The sequence below is a fragment of the Oncorhynchus tshawytscha genome, unplaced genomic scaffold (genome assembly GCF_018296145.1).
Source record: "Oncorhynchus tshawytscha isolate Ot180627B unplaced genomic scaffold, Otsh_v2.0 Un_contig_7476_pilon_pilon, whole genome shotgun sequence".
NCBI classification, from domain to species: domain Eukaryota; kingdom Metazoa; phylum Chordata; class Actinopteri; order Salmoniformes; family Salmonidae; genus Oncorhynchus; species Oncorhynchus tshawytscha.
This window is the reverse complement of record NW_024608456.1, coordinates 1-17500: the sequence shown is the minus strand read 5'-3', so window position 1 is coordinate 17500 and position 17500 is coordinate 1. Positions and strand designations below refer to the sequence as shown.

The 17500-nt window shown below is 41.0% G+C and overlaps 2 long non-coding RNA genes and 1 pseudogene across 2 annotated transcripts in view; 2 read left to right on the top strand and 1 right to left on the bottom strand.

Annotated features, from left to right (window-relative positions):
* LOC121843541 overlaps positions 1-6087 on the top strand; it is a 25429-nt gene extending 19342 nt beyond the window's left edge. The window contains exons 2-3 of the long non-coding RNA XR_006081622.1: positions 5207-5939; positions 5999-6087. This is a non-coding gene — a long non-coding RNA (uncharacterized LOC121843541). The remainder of the gene's footprint in view (positions 1-5206; positions 5940-5998) is intronic.
* LOC121843540 overlaps positions 1-16904 on the bottom strand; it is a 51522-nt pseudogene extending 34618 nt beyond the window's left edge.
* LOC121843543 lies at positions 6538-7161 on the top strand. The gene is made up of 3 exons (XR_006081624.1): positions 6538-6549; positions 6932-7043; positions 7094-7161. It is a non-coding gene; the product is annotated as an uncharacterized LOC121843543 (long non-coding RNA).
* Positions 16905-17500: the final 596 nt, after the last annotated feature.

Below are 17500 nucleotides of genomic sequence, written 5' to 3'. Positions count from 1 at the left end.
CTATAGTAACAGTATGGAACTAGACTATAGTAACAGTATGGAACTAGACTATAGTAACAGCATGGAACTAGACTATAGTAACAGCATGGAACTAGACTATAGTATCAGTATGGAACTAGACTATAGTAACAGCATGGAACTAGACAATAGTAACATGGAACTAGACTATAGTAACATGGAACTAGACTATAGTAACATGGAACTAGACTATAGTAACATGGAACTAGACTATAGTAACATGGAACTAGACTATAGTAACAACATGGAACTAGACTATAGTAACAGTTGGAACTAGACTATAGTAACAACATGGAACTAGCCTATAGTAACAGTATGGAACTAGACTATAGTAACATGGAACTAGACTATAGTAACAGTAACTGGAACTAGACTATAGTAACAGTATGGAACTAGACTATAGTAACATGGAACTAGACTATAGTAACTAGACTATAATAACAGTATGGAACTAGACTATAGTAACATGGAACTAGACTATAGTAACTATGAACTATAGTAACATGGAACTAGACTATAGTAACAGTATGGAACTAGACTATAGTAACAGTATGGAACTAGACTATAGTAACATGGAACTAGACTATAGTAACAACATGGAACTAGACTATAGTAACAACATGGAACTAGACTATAGTAACAGTATGGAACTAGACTATAGTAACATGGAACTAGACTATAGTAACATGGAACTAGACTATAGTAACAGCATGGAACTAGACTATAGTAACAACATGGAACTAGACTATAGTAACAGTATGGAACTAGACTATAGCTAACTAGTAACATGGAACTAGACTATAGTAACATGGAACTAGACTATAGTAACATGGAACTAGACTATAGTAACAGTATGGAACTAGACTATAGTAACAGTATGGAACTAGACTATAGTAACAGGAACATGGAACTAGACTATAGTAACAGTATGGAACTAGACTATAGTAACAGCATGGAACTAGACTATAGTAACAGTATGGAACTAGACTATAGTAACAGCATGGAACTAGACTATAGTAACAGTAACATGGAACTAGACTATAGTAACATGGAACTAGACTATAGTAACATGGAACTAGACTATAGTAACATGGAACTAGACTATAGTAACATGGAACTAGACTATAGTAACAACATGGAACTAGACTATAGTAACAGTTTGGAACTAGACTATAGTAACAACATGGAACTAGCCTATAGTAACAGTATGGAACTAGACTATAGTAACATGGAACTAGACTATAGTAACAGTATGGAACTAGACTATAGTAACAGTATGGAACTAGACTATAGTAACATGGAACTAGACTATAGTAACTAGACTATAATAACAGTATGGAACTAGACTATAGTAACATGGAACTAGACTATAGTAACTAGACTATAGTAACATGGAACTAGACTATAGTAACAGTATGGAACTAGACTATAGTAACAGTATGGAACTAGACTATAGTAACAGTATGGAACTAGACTATAGTAACAGCATGGAACTAGACTATAGTAACAGTATGGAACTAGACTATAGTAACATGGAACTAGACTATAGTAACAGTATGGAACTAGACTATAGTAACATGGAACTAGACTATAGTAACAGTATGGAACTAGACTATAGTAACATGGAACTAGACTATAGTAACATGGAACTAGACTATAGTAACAGTATGGAACTAGACTATAGTAACATGGAACTAGACTATAGTAACTAGACTATAGTAACAGTATGGAACTAGACTATAGTAACATGGAACTAGACTATAGTAACTAGACTATAGTAACATGGAACTAGACTATAGTAACAACATGGAACTAGACTATAGTAACAACATGGAACTAGACTATAGTAACAGTATGGAACTAGACTATAGTAACATGGAACTAGACTATAGTAACTAGACTATAGTAACAGTATGGAACTAGACTATAGTAACATGGAACTAGACTATAGTAACTAGACTATAGTAACATGGAACTAGACTATAGTAACATGGAACTAGACTATAGTAACAGTATGGAACTAGACTATAGTAACAGTATGGAACTAGACTATAGTAAGAACATGGAACTAGACTATAGTAACAGTATGGAACTAGACTATAGTAACAGTATGGAACTAGACTATAGTAACAGCATGGAACTAGACTATAGTAACAGCATGGAACTAGACTATAGTAACAGTATGGAACTAGACTATAGTAACAGTATGGAACTAGACTATAGTAACATGGAACTAGACAATAGTAACATGGAACTAGACTATAGTAACATGGAACTAGACTATAGTAACATGGAACTAGACTATAGTAACAGTATGGAACTAGACTATAGTAACAGTATGGAACTAGACTATAGTAACAGTATGGAACTAGACTATAGTAACAGTATGGAACTAGACTATAGTAACATGGAACTAGACTATAGTAACATGGAACTAGACTATAGTAACATGGAACTAGACTATAGTAACAGCATGGAACTAGACTATAGTAACAGCATGGAACTAGACTATAGTAACAGCATGGAACTAGACTATAGTAACATGGAACTAGACTATAGTAACATGGAACTAGACTATAGTAACAGTATGGAACTAGACTATAGTAACATGGAACTAGACTATAGTAACATGGAACTAGACTATAGTAACAGGAACTAGACTATAGTAACAGTATGGAACTAGACTATAGTAACATGGAACTAGACTATAGTAACATGGAACTATGGAACTAGACTATAGTAACATGGAACTAGACTATAGTAACATGGAACTAGAACTATAGTAACAGGAATGGAACTAGACTATAGTAACATGGAACTGACTATAGTAACAGTATGGAACTAGACTATAGTAACATGGAACTAGACTATAGTAACATGGAACTAGACTATAGTAACATGGAACTAGACTATAGTAACATGGAACTAGACTATAGTAACAGTATGGAACTAGACTATAGTAACAGTATGGAACTAGACTATAGTAACATGGAACTAGACTATAGTAACATGGAACTAGACTATAGTAACATGGAACTAGACTATAGTAACATGGAACTAGACTATAGTAACAGTATGGAACTAGACTATAGTAACATGGAACTAGACAATAGTAACATGGAACTAGACTATAGTAACATGGAACTAGACTATAGTAACATGGAACTAGACTATAGTAACATGGAACTAGACTATAGTAACATGGAACTAGACTATAGTAACAGTATGGAACTAGACTATAGTAACATGGAACTAGACAATAGTAACATGGAACTAGACTATAGTAACAGTATGGAAATAGACTATAGTAACAGTATGGAACTAGACTATAGTAACAGTATGGAACTAGACAATAGTAACAACATGGAACTAGACTATAGTAACATGGAACTAGACTATAGTAACATGGAACTAGACTATAGTAACATGGAACTAGACTATAGTAACATGGAACTAGACTATAGTAACAGTATGGAACTAGACTATAGTAACAACATGGAACTAGACTATAGTAACATGGAACTAGACTATAGTAACAGCATGGAACTAGACAATAGTAACAACATGGAACTAGACTATAGTAACAGCATGGAACTAGACTATAGTAACAGCATGGAACTAGACTATAGTAACATGGAACTAGACTATAGTAACATGGAACTAGACTATAGTAACATGGAACTAGACTATAGTAACAGTATGGAAATAGACTATAGTAACAGTATGGAACTAGACTATAGTAACATGGAACTAGACTATAGTAACAGTATGGAACTAGACTATAGTAACAGTATGGAACTAGACTATAGTAACAACATGGAACTAGACTATAGTAACATGGAACTAGACTATAGTAACATGGAACTAGACTATAGTAACAGTATGGAACTAGACTATAGTAACAGTATGGAACTAGACTATAGTAACAGTATGGAACTAGACTATAGTAACATGGAACTAGACTATAGTAACAGTATGGAACTAGACTATAGTAACATGGAACTAGACTATAGTAACATGGAACTAGACTATAGTAACAGTATGGAACTAGACTATAGTAACATGGAACTAGACTATAGTAACTGGAACTAGACTATAGTAACATGGAACTAGACTATAGTAAGAGCATGGAACTAGACTATAGTAACAGCATGGAACTAGACTATAGTAAGAGCATGGAACTAGACTATAGTAACATGGAACTAGACTATAGTAACTATAGTAACATGGAACTAGACTATAGTACAGCATGGAACTAGACTATAGTAACAGTATGGAACTAGACTATAGTAACATGGAACTAGACTATAGTAACAGTATGGAACTAGACTATAGTAACAGTATGGAACTAGACTATAGTAACATGGAACTACACTATAGTAACAGTATGGAACTAGACTATAGTAACATGGAACTAGACTATAGTAACATGGAACTAGACTATAGTAACATGGAACTGACTATAGTAACAGTATGGAACTAGACTATAGTAAGAGCATGGAACTAGACTATAGTAAGAGCATGGAACTAGACTATAGTAACATGGAACTAGACTATAGTAACATGGAACTAGACTATAGTACAGCATGGAACTAGACTATAGTAACAGTATGGAACTAGACTATAGTAACAGTATGGAACTAGACTATAGTAACAGCATGGAACTAGACTATAGTAACAGCATGGAACTAGACTATAGTATCAGCATGGAACTAGACTATGGCGCAAATGAGGGGTATTTTGAAGTATCCATCATGTGTAGTGTTAATGGTAGCAGGGGTTACCTGGGTAGTATTGCTGGGATATCACCTTCTTGGGCCATTTGATGTTGAAACGTATTTACAGTGCTGATTTACCTCAGGATGAGGTACAGTTGATTAAGGTCACCACTATCAGGTGACCATGGAGGAGGAGATGAGCGAAGTGAATATAGTATGTTATTAGATCTTCTTTTGTAACCTGTGGCTGAACAGGGGAAGACTGGGTGAAAGCATGAGGAGGTTTTTTTAGGGCCTTCATTTTATGGTGGAACCCAGCAGAACAGTATCCCGATGGCATAGAGTCAGGCGAAGAGAGAGTGGGAATCATCATGTTATCAAATTTTGTTGTATTCTTTGCATATGTAATTATGCATAGTTTAAGGCATTATTAATACTTGTTATGTTTTGCTGAAACTTTTGAAGTCAAGTCTTGTGCGATCACTCTCTTAGGAACCCGAAGGAGGAAACGGATGAAGTCAACATCTCCAGCTGAAACGGAGGAAGTCAACATCTCCAGCTGAAACGGATGAAGTCAACATCTCCAGCTGAAACGGATGAAGTCAACATCTCCAGCTGAAACGGAGGAAGTCAACATCTCCAGCTGAAACGGATGAAGTCAACATCTCCAGCTGAAACGGATGAAGTCAACATCTCCAGCTGAAACGGATGAAGTCAACATCTCCAGCTGAAACGGAGGAAGTCAACATCTCCAGCTGAAACGGATGAAGTCAACATCTCCAGCTGAAACGGAGGAAGTCAACATCTCCAGCTGAAACGGAGGAAGTCAACATCTCCAGCTGAAACGGATGAAGTCAACATCTCCAGCTGAAACGGAGGAATTCAAAAGCACCAGCTGAAAAGTCATTATCAGTTGTCCGACGAGAGATGGAAATGAGAGTCCATAGTGTAATTACAGATCAGAGGACATTAGTCTCGGAGGTGTCAACAAAACAATCAACCGTGAAAGTGAATCATGTTTTATTTTCTGCTCATTTATAAGTCATTTCACAGTTTACGTGATGTTGAACAGTAGGGAAATACTATTGAAAAAGGAGGAACTGTCGGGTTGTAGTTTTAAATACTGGCTATACTGGTTAATGGTTACGGTCACTGATAAGGTTGGATCGCTGTGGATTAGGGAGGAATGTGGGCCGAGGTCAGGTCAGATGTGGACTAGGGAGAATGAATGTCAGGTCAGATGTGGATTAGGGAGGAATCAGGTCAGATGTGGATTAGGGAGGAATGTGGGCCGAGGTCAGGTCAGATGTGGATTAGGGAGGAATGTGGGCCGAGGTCAGGTCAGATGTGGATTAGGTCAGATGGTGGATTAGGGAGGAATGTGGGCCGAGGTCAGGTCAGATGTGGATTAGGGAGGAATGTGGGCCGAGGTCAGATGTGGATTAGGGAGGAATGTGGGCCGAGGTCAGGTCAGATGTGGATTAGGGAGGAATGTGGGCCGAGGTCAGGTCAGATGTGGATTAGGGAGGAATGTGGGCAGGTCAGATGTGGACTAGGGAGGAATGTGGGCCGAGGTCAGGTCAGATGTGGACTAGGGAGGAATGTGGGCCGAGGTCAGGTCAGATGTGGACTAGGGAGGAATGTGGGCCGAGGTCAGGTCAGATGTGGACTAGGGAGGAATGTGGGCCGAGGTCAGGTCAGATGTGGACTAGGGAGGAATGTGGGCCGAGGTCAGGTCAGATGTGGATTAGGGAGGAATGTGGGCCGAGGTCAGGTCAGATGTGGACTAGGGAGGAATGTGGGCCGAGGTCAGGTCAGATGTGGACTAGGGAGGAATGTGGGCCGAGGTCAGGTGTGGGACTAGGGAGGAATGTGGGCAGGTCAGGTCAGATGGACTAGGGAGGAATGTGGGCCGAGGTCAGGTCAGATGTGGACTAGGGAGGAATGTGGGCCGAGGTCAGGTCAGATGTGGACTAGGGAGGAATGTGGGCCAGATGTGGATTAGGGAGGAATGTGGTCAGATGTGGATTAGGGAGGAATGTGGGCCGAGGTCAGGTCAGATGGGACTAGGGAGGAATGTGGGCCGAGGTGGATTAGGGAGGAATGTGGGCCGAGGTCAGGTCAGATGTGGACTAGGGAGGAATGTGGGCCGAGGTCAGGTCAGATGTGGACTAGGGAGGAATGTGGGCCGAGAGGTCAGATGTGGACTAGGGAGGAATGTGGGCCGAGGTCAGGTCAGATGTGGACTAGGGAGGAATGTGGGCCGAGGTCAGGTCAGATGTGGACTAGGGAGGAATGTGGGCCGAGGTCAGGTCAGATGTGGACTAGGGAGGAATGTGGGCAGATGTGGATTAGAGGTCAGGTCAGATGTGGACTAGGGAGGAATGTGGGCCGAGGTCAGGTCAGATGTGGATTAGGGAGGAATGTGGGCCGAGGTCAGGTCAGATGTGGACTAGGGAGGAATGTGGGCCGAGGTCAGGTCAGATGTGGATTAGGGAGGAATGTGGGCCGAGGTCAGGTCAGATGAAGGGAGAAGGAACAGTCTTATTAAACACATCTCTTGACTTCCTGCCTAGCAACAGAGACGTAGTGTTTAGACGAGCAGGCAGGAGACTCGGCCTAAAGGAGGGTATAGATACTGGTGCTGTTATAAACTTTGTCCTGTGCAGCTGTTTGACCCAGTGGGGGAAAACATGTGGTTTGTGCTTTGACTAGTTGTCCATTAGTTGTTCACTCTGTTTATCAGCACCTAACAAAGCAGAACTGCATTCAGGACTGTGTGTTTTGCATGTTCGTGTGTGCCTATGTTTGCATGCGTCCGTGCTTGAACATATGTCCGTGTGTCTCGCTCTGTGTGTGTGTGTGTGTGTGTGTGTGTGTACCATTAGGGAATAGACTCGGAGGTTGATGGGAACAGCAGAGATTCCCTTATTGGACCCAGTGATGCGATCAGTCTCGGCCTCAATCTCCAAACGCACCTCATCAAAGTCCACAAACTTACGACCTTTACAATGAAGGAACTCAGCATACTCTGTTATGAGGGAGGGAGGGAGGGAGATAGAGAAGAGGTTAGAGGGAGAGAGAAAACATCTGTAAGTCACCACAAAAACGAAGCATGTCATGATTGATTAAATTCAGATTGTGTTACTGGCCTACACACCATACCCCATAATGTCAAATTTGAGTTATGTTTTTACATTTTTTGACTAATTCATTAAAAATGAAAAGCTGAAATGTCTTGAGTCAATAAGTATTCCACCCCTGTGTTATGGCGAATCTAAATAAGTTCAGGAGCAAACATATGCTTAACATTTCACATCATAAGATGTATGGACTCACTCTGTGTGCAATAATAGTGTTTAACATACTTTTTGAATGATGACCTCATCTCTGTAACCCACACATATAATTATCTGTAAGGTCCCTCAGTCGAGCAGTGAATTTCAAACACAGATTCAACCACAAAGACCAGGGAAGTTTTCAAATGCCTCACAAAGAAGGGCACCTATTGGTAGATGGGTCAACAAAAAGAAGCAAACATTGAATATTTCTTTCAACATGGTGAAGATACACTTTGGATGGTGTATCAATACAGCCAGTCACTATAAAGATGAAGGGATCCTTCCTAACTCAGTTGCTGGAGAGGAAGGAAACTGCTCAGGGTTTTTCACCATGAGGCGAATAGTGACTTTAAAACAGTTAGAGTTTAATGGCTGTGATAGGAGAAAACTGAGGATGGATAGACAACATTGTAGTTACTCCACAATACGAACCTAAATGACAGAGTACAGAATACAAATATTCAAAATCATGCATCCTGTTTGCAACACGGCACTAAAGTAAACCTTCAAAAAATGTGGCAAAGAAATTCACTTTATGTCCTAAAATACAAAGTGTTATGTTTGGTGCAAATCACTGAGTACCACTCTTTATATGTTAGAGCATGGTGGTGGCTGCATCATGTTATGGGTATGCAAGAACTAGGGACTTTTTTTAGGATAAAAATAAACAGAATAGAGCTTAGCACAGAACACCTGGTTCAAACTGCTTTCCAACAGACACTGGGAGACAAATTCACCTTTCAGCAGGACAATAACCTAAAACACAAGGCCAAATATACACTGGAGTTGCTTACCAAGACAACATTAAATGTTCCTGTCTGGCCTATTTACAGTTTTGACTTAAATCAACTTGAAAATCTATGGCAAGACTTGAAAATGGTTGTCTAGCGATGATCAACAACCAACTTGACAGACCTTGATTATTACGGAAGCTATTTTGGTCAAGATGGGGGATTTTTAGACAGGGTCCATTCCAGAGTTCTAAGGTAATTTTTAGACAGTGTCCATTCTAATCAGTGTCCATTCTAGAGTTCTACAGTGATTTTTAGACCGTGTCCATCCTAGAGTTCTAAGGTGATTTTTAGACAGTGTCCATTCTAGACCGTGTCCATTCTAGAGTTCTAAGGTGATTTTTAGACAGGGTCCATTCTAGAGTTCTAAGGTGATTTTTAGACAGTGTCCATTCTAATTCTAGAGTTCTAAGTCATTCTATGGTGAGATCAGTCTTCTACATTTCTCCCTCATTCTCCTTTACAGACACTTTATCATAACATGTCTTCAAATGTCTTCGTCTGTGTGTGAGTGTGCTTGTTTGTGTTTGTATGTCTGTGTGTGAGTGTGTGTGCATCCCTGTGTGTGTGTGTGTGTGTGTACGAGTGTGTGTGCACGTGTGTGTGTGTGTGTGCGTGTGTGTGTGTATCCACCTGCTTGGTTGTTGACCAGTTGAAGGACGAGAGGTCTTCGGGTCACGATACCAGAGCCCCGGGGTAGAAAGTCCCTTGAAGAAAGACACAGATCATTTAACACACACACACACACGCACACACACACACACACACAGGGAGACCACTCCATAACCTGTTCATTATTAATAATTGTTCATTACACTCTTAGAAAAAAAAATACCTCTAGAACCTAAAAGGGTTATTCAGCTGTCCCCAGAGAACCCTTTCACTGCAGCCGAGGTGAGTAAGACATTTAAACGTGTTAACCCTCGCAAGGCTGCAGGCCCAGACGGCATCCTCAGCCGCGCCCTCAGAGCATGCGCAGACCAGCTGGCCGGTGTGTTTACGGACATATTCAATCAATTCCTATACCAGTCTGCTGTTCCCACATGCTTCAAGAGGGCCAAGCTAAGGTAACTGAGCTAAACGACTACCGCCCCGTAGCACTCACATCCGTCATCATGAAGTGCTTTGAGAGACTAGTCAAGGACCATATCACCTCCACCCTACCTGACACCCTAGACCCACTCCAATTTGCTTACCGCCCAAATAGGTCCACAGACGATGCAATCTCAACCACACTGCACACTGCCCTAACCCATCTCGACAAGAGGAATACCTATGTGAGAATGCTGTTCATCGACTACAGCTCGGCATTCAACACCATAGTACCCTCCAAGCTCGTCATCAAGCTCGAGACCCTGGGTCTCGACCCCGCCCTGTGCAACTGGGTACTGGACTTCCTGACGGGCCGCCCCCATGTGGTGAGGGTAGGCAACAACATCTCCTCCCCGCTGATCCTCAACACTGGGGCCCCACAAGGGTGCGTTCTGAGCCCTCTCCTGTACTCCCTGTTCACCCACGACTGCGTGGCCACGCACGCCTCCAACTCAATCATCAAGTTTGCGGACGACACAACAGTGGTAGGCTTGATTACCAACAACGACGAGACGGCCTACAGGGAGGAGGTGAGGGCCCTCGGAGTGTGGTGTCAGGAAAATAACCTCACACTCAACGTCAACAAAACTAAGGAGATGATTGTGGACTTCAGGAAACAGCAGAGGGAACACCCCCTATCCACATCGATGGAACAGTAGTGGAGAGGGTAGCAAGTTTTAAGTTCCTCGGCATACACATCACAGACAAACTGAATTGGTCCACTCACACAGACAGCATCGTGAAGAAGGCGCAGCAGCGCCTCTTCAACCTCAGGAGGCTGAAGAAATTCGGCTTGTCACCAAAAGCACTCACAAACTTCTACAGATGCACAATCGAGAGCATCCTGGCGGGCTGTATCACCGCCTGGTACAGCAACTGCTCCGCCCTCAACCGTAAGGCTCTCCAGAGGGTAGTGAGGTCTGCACAACGCATCACCGGGGGCAAACTACCTGCCCTCCAGGACACCTACACCACCCGATGTTACAGGAAGGCCATAAAGATCAACAAGGACATCAACCACCCGAGCCACTGCCTGTTCACCCCGCTATCATCCAGAAGGCGAGGTCAGTACAGGTGCATCAAAGCTGGGACCGAGAGACTGAAAAACAGCTTCTATCTCAAGGCCATCAGACTGTTAAACAGCCACCACTAACATTGAGTGGCTGCTGCCAACACACTGACACTGACACTGACTCAACTCCAGCCACTTTAATAATGGGAATTGATGGGAAATGATGTAAATATATCACTAGCCACTTTAAACAATGCTACCTTATATAATGTTTACATACCCTACATTATTCATCTCATATGCATACGTATATACTGTACTCTATATCATCGACTGCATCCTTATGTAATACATGTATCACTAGCCACTTTAACTATGCCACTTTGTTTACATACTCATCTCATATGTATATACTGTACTCGATATCAGCTACTGTATCTTGCCTATGCTGCTCTGTACCATCACTCATTCATATATCCTTATGTACATATTCTTTATCCCCTTACACTGTGTATAAGACAGTAGTTTTGGAATTGTTAGTTAGATTACTTGTTGGTTATTACTGCATTGTCGGAACTAGAAGCACAAGCATTTCGCTACACTCGCATTAACATCTGCTAAACATGTGTATGTGACAAATAAAATTTGATTTGATTTGAAGAACCTTTTTTGGTTCCAGATAGATCCTTTTTCGTTCCAGGTAGAACCCTTTTGGGTTCCATGTAGGGCCCTTTCCAAAAAGGGTCTCCCTAGAACCAAAAAGGGGTTTCCTACGCCGAAGAACCCTTTTGTTCTAAGAGTGTACACTTTTTCTAATGTAACATTGTGCTTTGGCCCTTCATCAATACGTCATGCCAACAAAGATCATTGAAATTGAATTGAGAGAGATGGAAAGAGAGAGAGATGGAAAGAGAGAGAGATGGAAAAACAGTGAGAGAAAAGAGAGAGAGAGAGAGAGAGGGGGGAGAGATAGATACAGGGAGAGAACGAGAGGGAGAGATTGAGGGAGAGAGATGAAAGAGGGAAAGAGGAAAAACAGAGAGAAAAGAGAGAGAGAGAGAGAGGGGGGGAGAGATAGATACAGGGAGAGAACGAGAGAGAGAAGATAGAAATAGGTTATTTGAAATAGGTTCTCTCGATACGATGGAAATCAAATAATTTCCAGGTCAACGTCTTTGCATCAACCCAGGGCCCTGAAAGCTTCCGTGTGTGTGTGTGTGTGTGTGTGTGTGTGTGTGTGTGTGTGTGTGTGTGTGTGTGTGTGTGTGTGGTGTGGTGTGTGTGTGTGTGTGTGTGTGTCTCCAGGACAGTAAGGGGGAGGGGAATACGGACAGTCAAGTTTCTCCCAACCAACCACTATCACACACACACACACACACACACACACACACATTAGGGCTGACCCCAATTAGTTGACTGGTCGATTGTTTGGTCGTCAGGCTGTTGGTTGACTAAGATTGTTTGAGTCGAGTAGTAACAAATACATATATATTTGCTCCCATCTCAGGGCACTAATCCATTATGGAGGCCGAGACTAAAAGCCTATTTATACTTGATCTGAAGATATGGTCAGAGGCTCCATATGGAGGTTGTGACCCAATTGCAGAGCCTCCATAGGCAAGCAGAGGCCCAACGGCACTCCCTACCGCATCGCCATGCCCCTCCCAAATGTTGAACCAACGCAGAGGCCCAACGGCACTCCCTACCACCAAAAAATGGTAGGTGGGGGAGATTACATCCGGTAGAAAACACAAACACACTTCCTTGACAACAGCTCTGCACTGCTCTGCGAAGCGCAAGAAGCATAAATGCCCTGACTTCTCCTGAAGCCCTGACTTCTCCTGAAGCCCTGACTTCTCCTGAAGCCCTGACTTCTCCTGAAGCCCTGACTTCTCCTGAAGCCCTGACTTCTCCTGAAGCCCTGACTTCTCCTGAAGCCCTGACTTCTCCTGAAGCCCTGACTTCTCCTGAAGCCCTGACTTCTCCTGAAGCCGTATCACCGTAAATGCTGCACGCCCAATGCAGAAGTCAGACCATGCAGCGCCCAGATGTACAATGTACTTCTCTCTGCAGAATGCGCTCTTTCCTGCCAATTTGGGCACATTGTTTCATAACTTCATTGTGTGAATTTGCATCTGATTGTTAGTGTCTATCAATTCCCCATTTTATATATATATATATTTACTCCTGGTGATATGGTGATATGGTGATATATATATATATTTACTCCTGGTGATATGGTGATATATATATATATTTACTCCTGGTGATATGGTGATATATATATATATTTACTCCTGGTGATATGGTGATATGGTGATATATATATATTTACTCCTGGTGATATGGTGATATGGTGATATATATATATATTTACTCCTGGTGATATGGTGATATGGTGATATGGTGATATATATATATATTTACTCCTGGTGATATGGTGATATGGTGATATATATATATATTTACTCCTGGTGATATGGTGATATGGTGATATATATATATATTTACTCCTGGTGATATGGTGATATGGTGATATATATATATATATATATATTTACTCCTGGTGATATGGTGATATGGTGATATATATATATATATTTACTCCTGGTGATATGGATATATATTTACCCTGGTGATATGGTGATATATATATATATTTTACTAATTGATATGGTTATGGTGATATATATATATCATTTATGTATGGATATATTACTCCTGGTGATATGGTTATATATATATTTATCCTGGTGATATTATGGTGATATATATATTTACTCCTGGTGATATGGTGATATATATATATATTTACTCCTGGTGATATGGTGTTATGGTGATATATCATATATATAACTCCTGGTGATATGGATATATTTTACTCCTGGTGATATGGTGATATATATATATATATTTACTCCTGGTGATATGGTGATATGGTGATATATATATATATATATTTACTCCTGGTGATATGGTGATATGGTGATATATATATATTTACTCCTGGTGATATGGTGATATGGTGATATATATATATATTTACTCCTGGTGATATGGTGATATGGTGATATATATATATATTTTACATATGGTGATATATATATATATTTTACTGGTTATGGTGATATGGTGATATATATATATATATTTACTTGTATGGTGATATGGTGATATATATAGTTGATGTATTTATCACCAGGAGTTTTACTGTTAATTGCTATCATTTCTAATCTTCAATGTTTGTTACTTTGTTACGGCTTTCTGTCTTTCAATATAAAACATTTATCAGGAGATTTTCTACCTGCAGGCTGCAATGTGTTTATTTGTTGGCTTTATGTAGGCTGTCTTTACATAGTTGACAATGTGTTTATTTGTTGGCTTTATGTAGGCTGTCTTTACATAGTTGACAATGTGTTTATTTGTTGGCTTTATGTTGGCTGTCTTTACATAGTTGACAATGTGTTTATTTGTTGGCTTTATGTAGGCTGTCTTTACATAGTTGACAATGTGTTTATTTGTTGGCTTTATGTAGGCTGTCTTTACATAGTTGACAATGTGTTTATTTGTTGGCTTTATGTAGGCTGTCTTTACATAGTTGACAATGTTTGTATTTGTTGGCTTTATGTAGGCTGTCTTTACATAGTTGACAATGTGTTTATTTGTTGGCTGTCTTTACATAGTTGACAATGTGTTTATTTGTTGGCTGTCTTTACATAGTTGACAATGTGTTTATTTGTTGGCTGTCTTTACATTTAGATTTGGGTAGAAATGTTTTATTTGATAGTTGACAATGTGTTTATTTGTTGGCCACATAGTTGACAATGTGTTTATTTGTTGGCACATAGTTGACAATGTGTTTATTTGTTGGCACATAGTACAATGGCAATATATACATTTGTACATTTACATACATACATACATACATACATACATACATACATACACACATACATACACATCACTTCTTCCTAACTGTTTAGCTCTGACCAAGCAGACAGGAAGGAAGGAAGTGATCACCCTACATCCCAAATGGAACCCTATTCCCTATGTAGTGCACTACTATTGACTAGGGCAAATAGGGTGTAGTGCACTACTATTGACTAGGGCAAATAGGGTGTAGTGCACTACTATTGACTAGGGCAAATAGGGTGTAGTGCACTACTACATAGGGTTGACCCCTAGACTTACTGCAGCCACCACACACACACACACACACACACCACCGTCCACCAGAGATGACATATGACATCACAGCTTATGACATCAATAATGACCTCACCACCCAGCCACCCCATCAATGCCCCTACTGTCTATCTCTCTGAGACACACACACAGGAGTCTGTAAATATGGATGGGGCATGAGAGGGACAGAAAATGTGTTATCTTTCATACAAAGTAATAGACTACAGACACTATTCCCTTTATAGTGGACTAAGTACTACACTATGGACCCTATTCCCTTTATAAGTAGTGCACTATGGACCCTATTTCCTTTATAAGTAGTGCACTAAGGACCGTATTCCCTTTATAAGTAGTTGCAATAAGGACCCTATTCCCTTTGTAAGTAGTGCACTAAGGACCCTATTCCCTTTATAAGTAATACACTATGGACCCTATTCCCTTCATAAGTAATACACTATGTGGTGAATAAGGTTCCATTTGGGACGTCTCTCTCTACCTCTCTATGAAGCTAACACACGACACAGACCAAATTATACAGACCAATCTATTGAATATTATATAATGTTAGGCTATAAACTACAACACCAGTCTACACACACACTGATACACACACACAAACATAAACATACACACAAGAACACACGCACGTGTGCCCACACACACAGGATCCATGTTAAAGTTCGATAGGATAGAGTCAATATAACAGACAGACATACTGTGGGTCTATGAGCTGATTGCTGTGTGTGTGTGTGTGTGTGTGTGTGTGTGTGTGAGTGTGTGTGTGTGTGTGTGTGTGTGTGTGTGTGAGAGAGTGAGAGTGAGAGAGAGAGAGACTCTCTTTCAGTCTCCTCCCTCAAACCCCCACGCCTTTTATCCCTTTATTTTGACAGCTAGTTGCGCAAAGTGCGTAAACGTTATTCGTGAATAAACCCGCTCATCAGAACCGGAAAAAAGACGTGACAACTCGTAGACCCGATGTTGCTTCGTTGGCTACTTTTACGCCATGCAAGGGACGGTATATATAGCATATAACTTGCACTACAAACTTGATGTAAAAAAAAGACCCAAAGCTCCGCGAGCATGCATCCAACCCTTCACTTTATATAGATTGACTATCTATGTGTATAGTATTTCTATACTCAACCCGTTACCCAGCTCTGGTCCAGAGCGTTAGTGCTCGTTCCCTCTTCCACTCATAAATGTATGAACGCGTAGTAACGCCAAGGACCAGAGTTAACCATTACTACTCACCTTCCAACGAAATTCTCCAGAACGGAGCTTTTCCCGGCGCTCTGCCCTCCGACCACGGCGATTTGCGGCAGGTCCAGGTTGCAGCTCTGGCCGATGCAGCTGAAGGCGTCCTGGAGCTTGTTGATGAGGGGAATAAGGTCTTCCATACCCCGGTTCCCCATGGCTGCTGCTCTTCTCTCCGGCGGACTCAACTCAGGATTCTCGGAGAGACAGGGAGAGAGAGACAAGACTCCGAGAGAGAAATGGGTCGGATCTTTGCGCTCTCTCACTTGCGAACTGGAGTTTCCTTTCACGGAAAAAGCGTAAAAGTCAAGTCGACTGTTGAAACGTGATTGTTGTCAGATTTGGGTTCGGCTCAGTAACTAGATTCTAAATAACAGCGCTACAGTGACGCGCTATTTAAATGAATAGAAAAGTCGGAATAGAAAACAACAGTGATAAAACTTCAGTCAGTCATCATCCGGTCAGGCGACACGCAGACTCTGCTCCAGACCGTGGCTCCGCCTGTCATCCACTTACACCTCTTCTCATTGGTCATCACAGTGTCTGTCAACGTATAGGAGGAGCCTACTGTATGATTGGTTTTCGTGCGTTGAGAAAAAAATGGACGTTAGACACGCCTCCGTGGACCCGGCAATGTCCTGCTATTGGCCGCAAAGGGTGTCAATCAAATACCCTTCTCCCCGCCCCTTCTCAAAAGTTTAAAGTGTCTTTCTCACCTTTGCATCCTCTCATTGTCTCCTTTATTTGACCTTAATTCAACTACACTGATCTGAAAGAGCTGAATAGGTGAAACCCACACCAGTTCGTGTCAAAGCTTTACTTCTCTTGAGATAATCAGACATAAACAGGAGTGTTGTGTTTAGAGCAAGATGCAAAACAAATCACATTTTATTGGTCACATACACATGGTTAGCAGATGTTATTGTGAGTGCAGCGAAATGCTTGTTCAATCACAAAAATATGTGAATAACTAGATCTATTGATACAGTAGCTTACTATACAGTATCGTTATACAGCATTGATATACAGCATTGATATACAGCATTGATATAAAGTCAATCACTGATTTAGCAACATAATGTCTCCTAT